This window comes from Budorcas taxicolor, chromosome 10, assembly GCF_023091745.1.
Source record: "Budorcas taxicolor isolate Tak-1 chromosome 10, Takin1.1, whole genome shotgun sequence".
Classification (NCBI taxonomy): domain Eukaryota; kingdom Metazoa; phylum Chordata; class Mammalia; order Artiodactyla; family Bovidae; genus Budorcas; species Budorcas taxicolor.
In genome coordinates this window covers 12,415,353-12,424,972 of record NC_068919.1, presented here as the reverse complement: position 1 = coordinate 12,424,972, position 9,620 = coordinate 12,415,353, and the positions used below count along the sequence as shown (strand labels likewise).

General features: G+C 42.2%; 1 non-coding gene across 1 annotated transcript; it reads right to left on the bottom strand.

The window, feature by feature from the left end:
- Nucleotides 1–7,348: 7,348 nt before the first annotated feature.
- Nucleotides 7,349–7,464, bottom strand: LOC128054918 (U5 spliceosomal RNA). The gene has a single exon (XR_008200060.1). It is a non-coding gene; the product is annotated as a U5 spliceosomal RNA (small nuclear RNA).
- Between the last annotated feature and the right edge of the window lie 2,156 nt (nucleotides 7,465–9,620).

Genomic DNA, 9,620 nt, shown 5'->3' with positions numbered 1-9,620 from the left:
CCTGGTGGGCTGCCGTCTATGGGGTCGCACAGTCGGACACGACTGAAGTGACTTAGCAGCAGCAGCAGGGAAGCCTTGCATGCTGCAGTCCATGGGGTCACAAAAAGTCAGACATGACTGAGCAACTGAACAACAAAACAATATATATACACGCATGTATAGTGATTCCCTTTACTGTACGGTAGAAACTAATACAACATTGTAAAGCAATAAACATTAAATAAAAATTTAAAAAGCAATAAAAATTAAAATAAATAAAGTAATAATATAACCAAGTTGGGTTTTCCAGTGGGCTGAAAGTCTGTGTCCCCTCCCACCAAATTCATATGTTGAAACCCTAAACCCAGTGTGATCAATTAGGAGAGATGAATTGAGAGTAATTAGGCCATGAGGGCAGAGCCCTCACAGATGGGGTGCTGCTGCTGCTGAGTCGATTCAGTCGTGTCCGACTCTGCGCGACCCGATAGACGGCAGCCCACCAGGCTCCCCCATCCCTGGGATTCTCCAGGCAAGAACACTGGAGTGGGTTGCCATTTCCTTCTCCAATGCATGAAAGTGAAAAGTGCAAGTGAAGTCGCTCAGTCATGTCTGACTCTTCGCGACCCCATGGACTGTAGCCTACCAGGCTCCTCCATCCATGGGATTTTCCAGGCAAGAGTTCTGGAGTGGGTTGCCATTGCCTTCTCCGACAATTGGGATTAGTGCCCTTATAAATAAGAGGAGGCCAGAGTGCTAGCTGGCTCTCTTTTCTGCCTTGTGAGGATACAAGAAGTTAACAGTCTGCAGTTTGGAGGAGGGCCCTTACGAGAACCAGACCCATGCTGGCATCCTGACTCCAGACTTACAACCTTCAGAACTATGAGAAAGAAGTCTCAGTTGTCACCCAGATTATAGTATTTTGTCATAGCAGCCTAAGACAAATTTATCCCAGAAATGCAAAATTGGAACATTTGGAAATCAATCAATGTCACTCACCACATTAACAATTTAAAAGAAAAAAGCACATGATCATCCTAATAGATGCAGCAAAACTTAAGTAAAAGAGAGTATAAGCACATACTCAATAAAAGTTATCTAATACTTAAAAGAAACATCATATTCAATGGAGAAATATTTAAAAGTATTTCTTTTAAGATCAGGCGTAAGAAAAAGAGGTCCACTATCATTTCTACTTCATACAAGTTCAATGTGCATATGTTAACTGTTCAATAATAAAAGAGAAAAAATATCAGAAAAGAAGTTTTTTAAAATTGTTTGGTTAGATAGTAAATTCAAATTATGAAAACTCTTTGGTGGTCCAGTGGGTAGGACTCCATGCTTTCACTGCCAAGGGCTGGGACTTGATCCCTGGTTGGGGAACTAAGATCTCACATCCAGGCTATATGGCCAAAAGAAAAAAACTTATTTAATTAAATAAATTACTTAAGTAATAAGTAATCAAGTAATTTATTTAATTAAATAAATTCAGATCCCATTGGATTTTCTTTTTTTTTAAGATTTTTTTTTAATGTGGATCATTTTTTGTCTTTATTGAACTTGTTGTAATATAGCTTCTGTTTTATTTTATTTATTTATTTATTTTTGCCACGAGGTATGTGGAATCTTAGCTTACCGCCAAGGATAGAAACCTGCATCCCTTCCTTGCACTGGCAGACGTCTTAGCCACAGGACCACCAGGGAAATCCCCAGTAGGAATTTTCATGGCAATCAGAAAGCTATTCGAAACATTTTTGGAAGAACAAAGGATAGCCAAGGGACTCCTGAAAAGAAAACCAAAGAGAGGGATTAAGCCTACCACTTTCAAGTCTTATTATAAATCCACAGGAATTAAGACGTGTGATATTAGCTCAGGGATAGATAAGTTAGACCCACAGAACAGAATGGAGAGCCCAGACTGTTCATGACGTTGATTGTGGTAACGATTTCACGGGTCTGTACTTAACTCCAAGCTCATCAGGTTGTACACCCTAAACGTGTGCAGCTCTTTGTAGGTCAATCACACCGAGACAGAGTGGTTTGAAGAACCAAATAGTGAACGCAGAAACATTCCCACTCTTGTAAGGAAAGCTGATGTCTGTCAGACCTGTCACTGCAGATCAGTGGGGAAAGAGACAGCAATAAATAAACACTGCTGGGTGATTGTCGGAAATAAAAATGACCCGCACTTCACACCATGTAAGTCCCTTACATACAAATGAGCTCCATTCTGAGAGCACACACGTTTACGTCCAGTGTGTTCGTAAGTCCAGCAAAGTTAGCCTAGGTACCCAGCTAGCACAGTTGGCTATACAGTACTGTACAACTGAAGTGACTTAGCAGCAGCAGCATATAGGTTTATAACATTTTTCACATGAATAATGTATATAAAAAAAAGGAAACGTTTTTAATCTCACATTTTTGATCTCACAGAGATTATATACTGCTACTATACTAGTAGTATACCAGTACCAGTTACATCACTGCTGCTGTTACATTTGCTTCCAGACATCCTGGGCTTGAAATAAAGCCACTGTACTGCTGTACTCTACACAGCACTCCACAGTAAAGTACACAAAACCTATACAGTATACAGTAAAGTACACACGTTTGTAAGGATGCACACACATGACAGTGTGCACCGGACACGTGAGCTAACTTATGTGAGTGGACACGTGAACACACATTTGCATCTTTGAAAGTTCACAACTTGAAGGTTCATATGTAGAGGACTTACTGCACAAAAATTCAGTTCCAGATAAGTCAAGAACTTAAATATGAAAAGCATAACTTTAAAAGATACAGGACTTTCTTGGTGGTCCAGCGGTTGACTCCCCACCTCCACCGCAGGGGGCACAGGTTTAATTCCTGGTAGAGGAAGTTCTGTACTGCCCTGGTGGCTCAGATGGTAAAGAATCTGCCTGCACAGCGGGAGTGTGAGTGTGAAGTCGCTCAGTCGTGTCCGACTCTTTGTGACCCCGTGGGCTGTAGCCCACCAGGCTCCTCTGTCCATGGGATTCTCCAGGCAAGAATACTGGAGTGGGTTGCCATTTCTTTCTCCAGGGGATCTTCCTGACCCAGGGATCGAACCCAGGTCTCCCGCATTGCAGGCAGACGCTTTAACCTCTGAGCCACCAGGGAAGCCCTGGGTTCAGTCCCTGGGTTGGGATGATCCCCTGGAGGAGGGGATGGCAAACCACTCCAGTATTCTTGCCTGGAGAATCTCTATGGACAGAGGAGTCTGGCGGCCTATAGTGCATGGGGTCACAAGGCGTTGGACATGACTGAGCAACTAAGCACAGCACACAGAGGAAGTTCTGCACACTGTGCAGTATGGCCAAACAGAAAAGAGAAAAAAATTATATATGTGTAATAAAAATATAAAGACACAGAATTTAATAACTCGAGGCAATGAATTATTAAACACACACACAAAAGCACAAAATCAGAATACAATTTTTTAAAATAAGATCAATCTGACAATATTAAATTTTAGAGCAGTTCACCAGAAGAGACTAAAAAATTGGACAGGGAAGCCTTAACCTGGGAGAAGGAAAATGCACCACATAACCAGCAAAGAGTATATTTAGACTCTGGAGGACTTCCCTGGTGACCCAGCGGTTAAGAGTCCGCCTGCCAATGCAGGGGCTCAGTTTCCATCCCTGGTCTGGGAAGATCCCACAGGCCATGGGGCAACTAAGCTGGTGTGCCACAGCTACCGAGCCTGTGCTCTGGAGCCCGCATTTCACAACATCTGAAGCCAGCGTGCCTGAAGTCAGTGCTCTGCAATGAGAGAAGCCACCGCAATCAGAAGCTGCAACTAGAGAGTAGCCCCCTGCTCGCAGCAACTAGGGAAAGCCCAAGTGGCAATGAAGACCCAGTGCAGCCATAAATAAATAAAAACAAAAGTCTTACTTAAAAAATAAAGTCTCTAGAGTCTGTATCAAAAACTACAACCACTTAGAAAATGACATTGCAGCAAAAGACAAGTACATGCCTTTCATAGAAGAGATGCCATGAATGGCCAAAACGTCTTTAAAAAGATGTCCAACCTCATTAGTAATTAAAGAAATGTACATTAAAACTAAGATATAATAACTTTATGACTACCAGATGGGCGAAATTTAAAACCTGAATATACCAGGGGCCAGTAAGGCTGAGAAACAATGGGAATATGCATAGGCCATTGGTGGAAGTATAAATGGGTACACTCACTTTGGGGACAAATTATTATACCTGCTTGCCCTAAGAAATTTGTGACTCCATTTCATTCTTAGGGAAAGAAAGCCTTACACAGTCTAAACAAGAAAAACATTATTCTAATAACCAAACCTGTAATAAGTAAAACAGACAATCCAGCCTAAAGTCATGAAAGGAGAATAAGATCTATTGTCTATTATACTTTGAGCTGGCTTCTTTTTATTTACAATCTGGTTGAGCGTTTTAAAAACAAAAGTCCTAACTATAAGCAAGGTGAAGGTGAAAAGACAGCCTTCAGAATGGGAGAAAATAATAGCAAATGAAGCAACTGACAAACAGTTAATCTCAAAAATATACAAGCAACTCCTGCAGCTCAATTCCAGAAAAATAAACGACCCAATCAAAAAATGGACCAAAGAACTAAATAGACATTTCTCCAAAGAAGACATACGGATGGCTAACAAACACATGAAAAGATGCTCAACATCACTCATTATCAGAGAAATGCAAATCAAAACCACAGTGAGGTACCACTTCACGCCAGTCAGAATGGCTGTGATCCAAAAGTCTACAAGTAATAAATGCTGGAGAGGGTGTGGAGAAAAGGAAGCCCTCTTACACTGTTGGTGGGAATGCAAACTAATATAGCCACTATGGAGAACAGTGTGGAGATTCCTCAAAAAACTGGAAATAGAACTGCCTTATGACCCTCCAATCCCACTGCTGGGCATACACACCAAGAAAACCAGAATTGAAAGTGACACGTGTATCCCAATGTTCATTGCAGCACTGTTTATAATAGCCAGGACATGGAAACAACCTAGATGTCCATCAGCAGATGAATGGATAAGAAAGGTGTGGTACATATACACAATGGAGTATTACCCAGTCATTAAAAAGAATGCATTTGAATCAGTTCTAATGAGGTGGATGAAACTGGAGCCTATTATACAGTGAAGTAAGTCAGAAAGAAAAACACCAATACAGTATACTAATGCATATATATGGAATTTAGAAAGATGGTAATGATAACTCTATATGCGAGAAAGCAAAAGAGACACAGATGTATAAATAGAACAGTCTTTTGGACTCTGTGGGAGATGGAGAGGGTGGGATGATTGGGAGAATGGCATTGAAACATGTATAATATCATATAAGAAACGAATCGCCAGTCCAGGTTCAATGCAGGATACAGGATGCTCGGGGCTGGTGCACTGGGATGACCCAGAGGGATGGTACAGGGAGGGAGGTGGGAGGGGGGTTCAGATGGGGAACACATGTACAACTGTGGCAGATTCTTGTTGATGTATGGCAAAACCAATACAATATTGTAATTAGCCTCCAATTAAAATAAATAAATTTTAAAAAGTCCCAATTAAAACATTTCAATCATAAAATACACCCTGGACTTCAAACTTAATACAAAAGAAAAAACAATAACCACATTTTTTTCTGAAATTATTTAACTAACCAGCCCCTAAAATAATCAAAACCCCCATCAACTTCACACATAACTGCCCATCAAGGAAGATTAAGCCATGTAAATAAGGAAAACAAACATACGCTTTCACATTAATCACTTTTGATTAGAAAAGCTGGATTAGAAAAGGCAGAAGAACCAGAAATCAAATTGCCAACATCCATTGGATCATCGAAAAAGCAAGAGAGTTCCAGAAAAACATCTACTGCCTTATTGACTATGCCAAAGCCTTTGACTGTGTGGATCACAACAAACTGTGGAAAAATTCTTCAAGAGATGGGAATACCAGACCACCTTACCTGCCTCCTGAGAAATCTGTATGCAGGTCAAGAAGCAACAGTTAGACATGGAGCAACAGACTGGCTCCAAATTGGGAAAGGAGTATGTCAAGGCTGTATATTGTCACCCTGCTTATTTAACTTCTATGCAGAGTACATCATGAGAAATGCTGGACTGGATGAAGCACAAGCTGGAATCAAGATTGCCGGGAGAAATATCAATAACCTCAGATATGCAGATGACACCACACTTATGGCAGAAAGTGAAGAAGAATTAAAGAGTCTCTTGATGAAAGTGAAAGAGAAGAGTGAAAAAGTTGGCTTAAAACAACATTCAGAAAAATAAGACCATAGCATCTGGTCCCATCACGGCAGAGCAAATATATGGGGAAGCAGTCCAAGAAATTTTGGTGGGGGACTCCAAAATCACTGCAGATGGTAACTGCAGCTATGAAATTAAAAGACGCTCGCTCCTTGGAAGAAAAGATATAACTAACCTAGACAACATATTATAAGGCAGAGACACTAACCTTGCCAACAAAGGTCCATCTAGTCAAACATACTTTTTCCCAGTAATCATGTATAGATGTGAGAACTGAACTACATAAGAAGGCTGAGCACTGGAAAATTGATGCTTTTTAACTATAGTGTTGGGAAAGGTTCTTGAGAGTCTCTTGGACAGAAAGAAAATACAACCAGTCCATCTTAAAATCAGTCTTGAATTTTCATCGGAAGGACTGGTGCTGAAACTGAATCTCCAATAATTTAGCCACCCGATGCGAAAACTTTATTTTGGGGGGCTCCAAAATCACCGCAGATGGTAACTGCAGCCATGAAATTAAAAGACACTCCTCGGAAGAAAAGTTATGACCAACCTACACAGCATATTGAAAAGCAGAGACATTACTTTGCCAACAAAGGTCCGTCTAGTCAAGGCTATGGTTTTTCCAGTGGTCATGTATGGATGTGAGAGTTGGACTGTGAAGGAGGCTGAGCGCCGAAGAATTGATGCTTTTGAACTGTGGTGTTGGAGAACATTCTCGAGAGTCCCTTGGACTGCAAGGAGATCCAAGCAGTCCATCCTAAAGATCAGTTCTGGGTGTTCTTTGGAAGTAATGATGCTAAAGCTTAAGCTCCAGTACTTTGGCTGCCTCATGCGAAGAGTTGACTCATTGGTAAAGACTCTGATGCCGACTCGATGGACATGAATTTGAGTGAACTCCGGGAGTTAGCTATGGACAGAGAGGCCCAGCGTGCTGCGATATTGGATAAATTACATCTTCATTTCAAACACTTAGGTAGTGTTTGAAGTCCAATAAGCAATACAATACACTTGCCTTAACAAGGTTATTACCACTAATTAATAACACTTTTCCATTAAAGCATTACAAGTCTTTCATTAACCAATATAGGTAGCCTTGCTGAAACAAGGCCTCAAAAAATTAGTTTAAGACTCAGAGTTGTTCCTCTCCACGGAAATCTTTAGTAAAAGGCGAAAGATTTATACGATCTGAAGAGAAACCAGAGTATACTCTACTGTCTTAGTAATTCACAGCTCGGGTAACAGAAACTCCTTGACAGTGAGGGTGACTAGCTAACACCGAGAGCCAGTGCCTGAACAAAAATTTCTAGATTACTCTGTAAACAAGGGTCTAATTTCAGAAAATATAGGTAAAAGAAAATTTGAAGTTTTATAATTTTAAACTTGTACGGTGTGAAGGGCGCGGTGGGTATGCAAATAAAGCAAGTGGGCGGCCTTTCCGCCCGGGAAAGCTGTCTTCACGCAGCGCCCCTGTGTCGGCACTAGGGGGCGAAGCGGCGGGAGGGCTGGCTGGCATCGACACGCCGCACCGAGCGGAGACCTGGGTTTCAGATGTTTTGTGTATGTGTATGTCCGACTTTGATTTCTGTTACAGACTTTGCTGTTAAATTGAAAAAGAAAAAAAAAATAGCAAGTGACTGGCACAAAATTCATGACCGTGGTTCCTCCCTTCGGTGGATTGAGGGTTTTCAAAGTTTGACAATTTCCTTTTTCTTGAACCGCGTGGTGGGCGCACAGGTGTTTTGTTTGTTTGTACCGTGCACGTCCAAGATGTACACTCTGGAATAGTCTGCCGTTTGAGAAAAATTCATAGCCGTGTCCTGTTTAAAATTGGAGCTTTGGATATCCCCAGGGGGTCCAGTGGTTTGGGCTCTAGCTTTCACTCCCTGCTGGTTCCTTTCCTGGTAGGGGAACTAAGTTCCCTCAAACTGCGCAGGCCAAAAAAAAAAAAAAATTGCTGCTTGCCGTGGTGGGTTTCAGATTTCCCGCCTCCTCACCTGATGCTACTTGTGGCGATGAAATCTTATTTCAGTTTCAGACCTCGAGTCTCATCTTATTTAGAAAACAAACAAACAAACCCATGAGCTGTACTCCTCTGCAGTGCTCAGGAACGGGCTCCGACAGTCTACAGAGACTCCTTAACGACTGTGGTAACTGAAAGTCTTGGGAAAGGAAATTGCAGTTCTTTTTTGACTCTTTTCTGGAGGCCGTGTCAATATTCCACTTCCCAACTTTGATACCTCTGAGTGTCATGTTTGGTTTGCTAGTTCTTCTGCTCACAATATATTTGACATTATATTTGATTTAAATTTGACGAAAACAGCTTTTGGGGGATACAATCCACTTACCCCACAGTTCACCCATTTAAAGTGTACAACTAAGTGACTTTTAGCATATTCAGAATCCTGCGATCATCTCCACAAGGCGGTGGCGCTAGTGGTAAAGAACCTGCTTGCCAATGCAGGAGGCTTGAGAGACTCAATCCCTGGGTCGGGAAGATCCCCTGGAGAAGCAAATGGCAACCCACTCCAGTATTCTTGCCAGGGGAATCCCATGGACAGAGGAGCCTGGCAGGCTACGGTCCATGGGGTCGGAAAGAGTCAGATAGGACTGAACCGACTTGACAGGCATGCACACAACAATAGTGTTTTTGTTCTGTTTTGGCAGGCCTGTGGACCATATGGGATCTTGGTTCCCTAACCAGGGGTGAAACCTGCTCCTCCTGTAGTGGAGGCAGGGAGTCCTAACCACTGAACTGCCAGCAAACTCCCCACAATCTAGTTTTAGAACATTTTCATCAACCCCAGAAAGGAACAGTTTCCATTAGCAGCTATTCCCCAGCTCTCCCATCCCCCAGCCTCTGCCAAATACTAACTACTTCCTGTCTCTAAAGTGCCTCTTCTAGACATTTCACACCAATGAAAGCATACAACCAGTGGCTTTTCGTGACCAGCTTCCTTCACTTAGCCTGTTTCTGAGATTCATTCACACCATCCATTCATTCATTTGTTTTGAGATTCCTTTGTGTTCTTGCATATTTCACAGTGTGACGGGGAGCTGCAGTGTTCTCACCCTATGACGATAGTTACACCTCCCAGGGCTTGGCCAGGGGCTCAGTCGCTGAGGGGACAGGAAAAGAGTGTTTCTCTGCTCCTAGATTGGGGGGGACCTTTGGTCTCCTTCATTCTGAAAGGATCCTGGGCAGCTTTCACTGGCTAGAGAACGACAAGGAGGGTTAACTTGTTTTTTAGCCGTTCCAAGCTCTGTGGACATTTCCAGGACTTCTGACTCCAGAGCATGGACACAGCTCTGATTGTAAATATGGGGTTTGAGGGGCTGGAGCAATTTGTTTATAGTGTGCCTG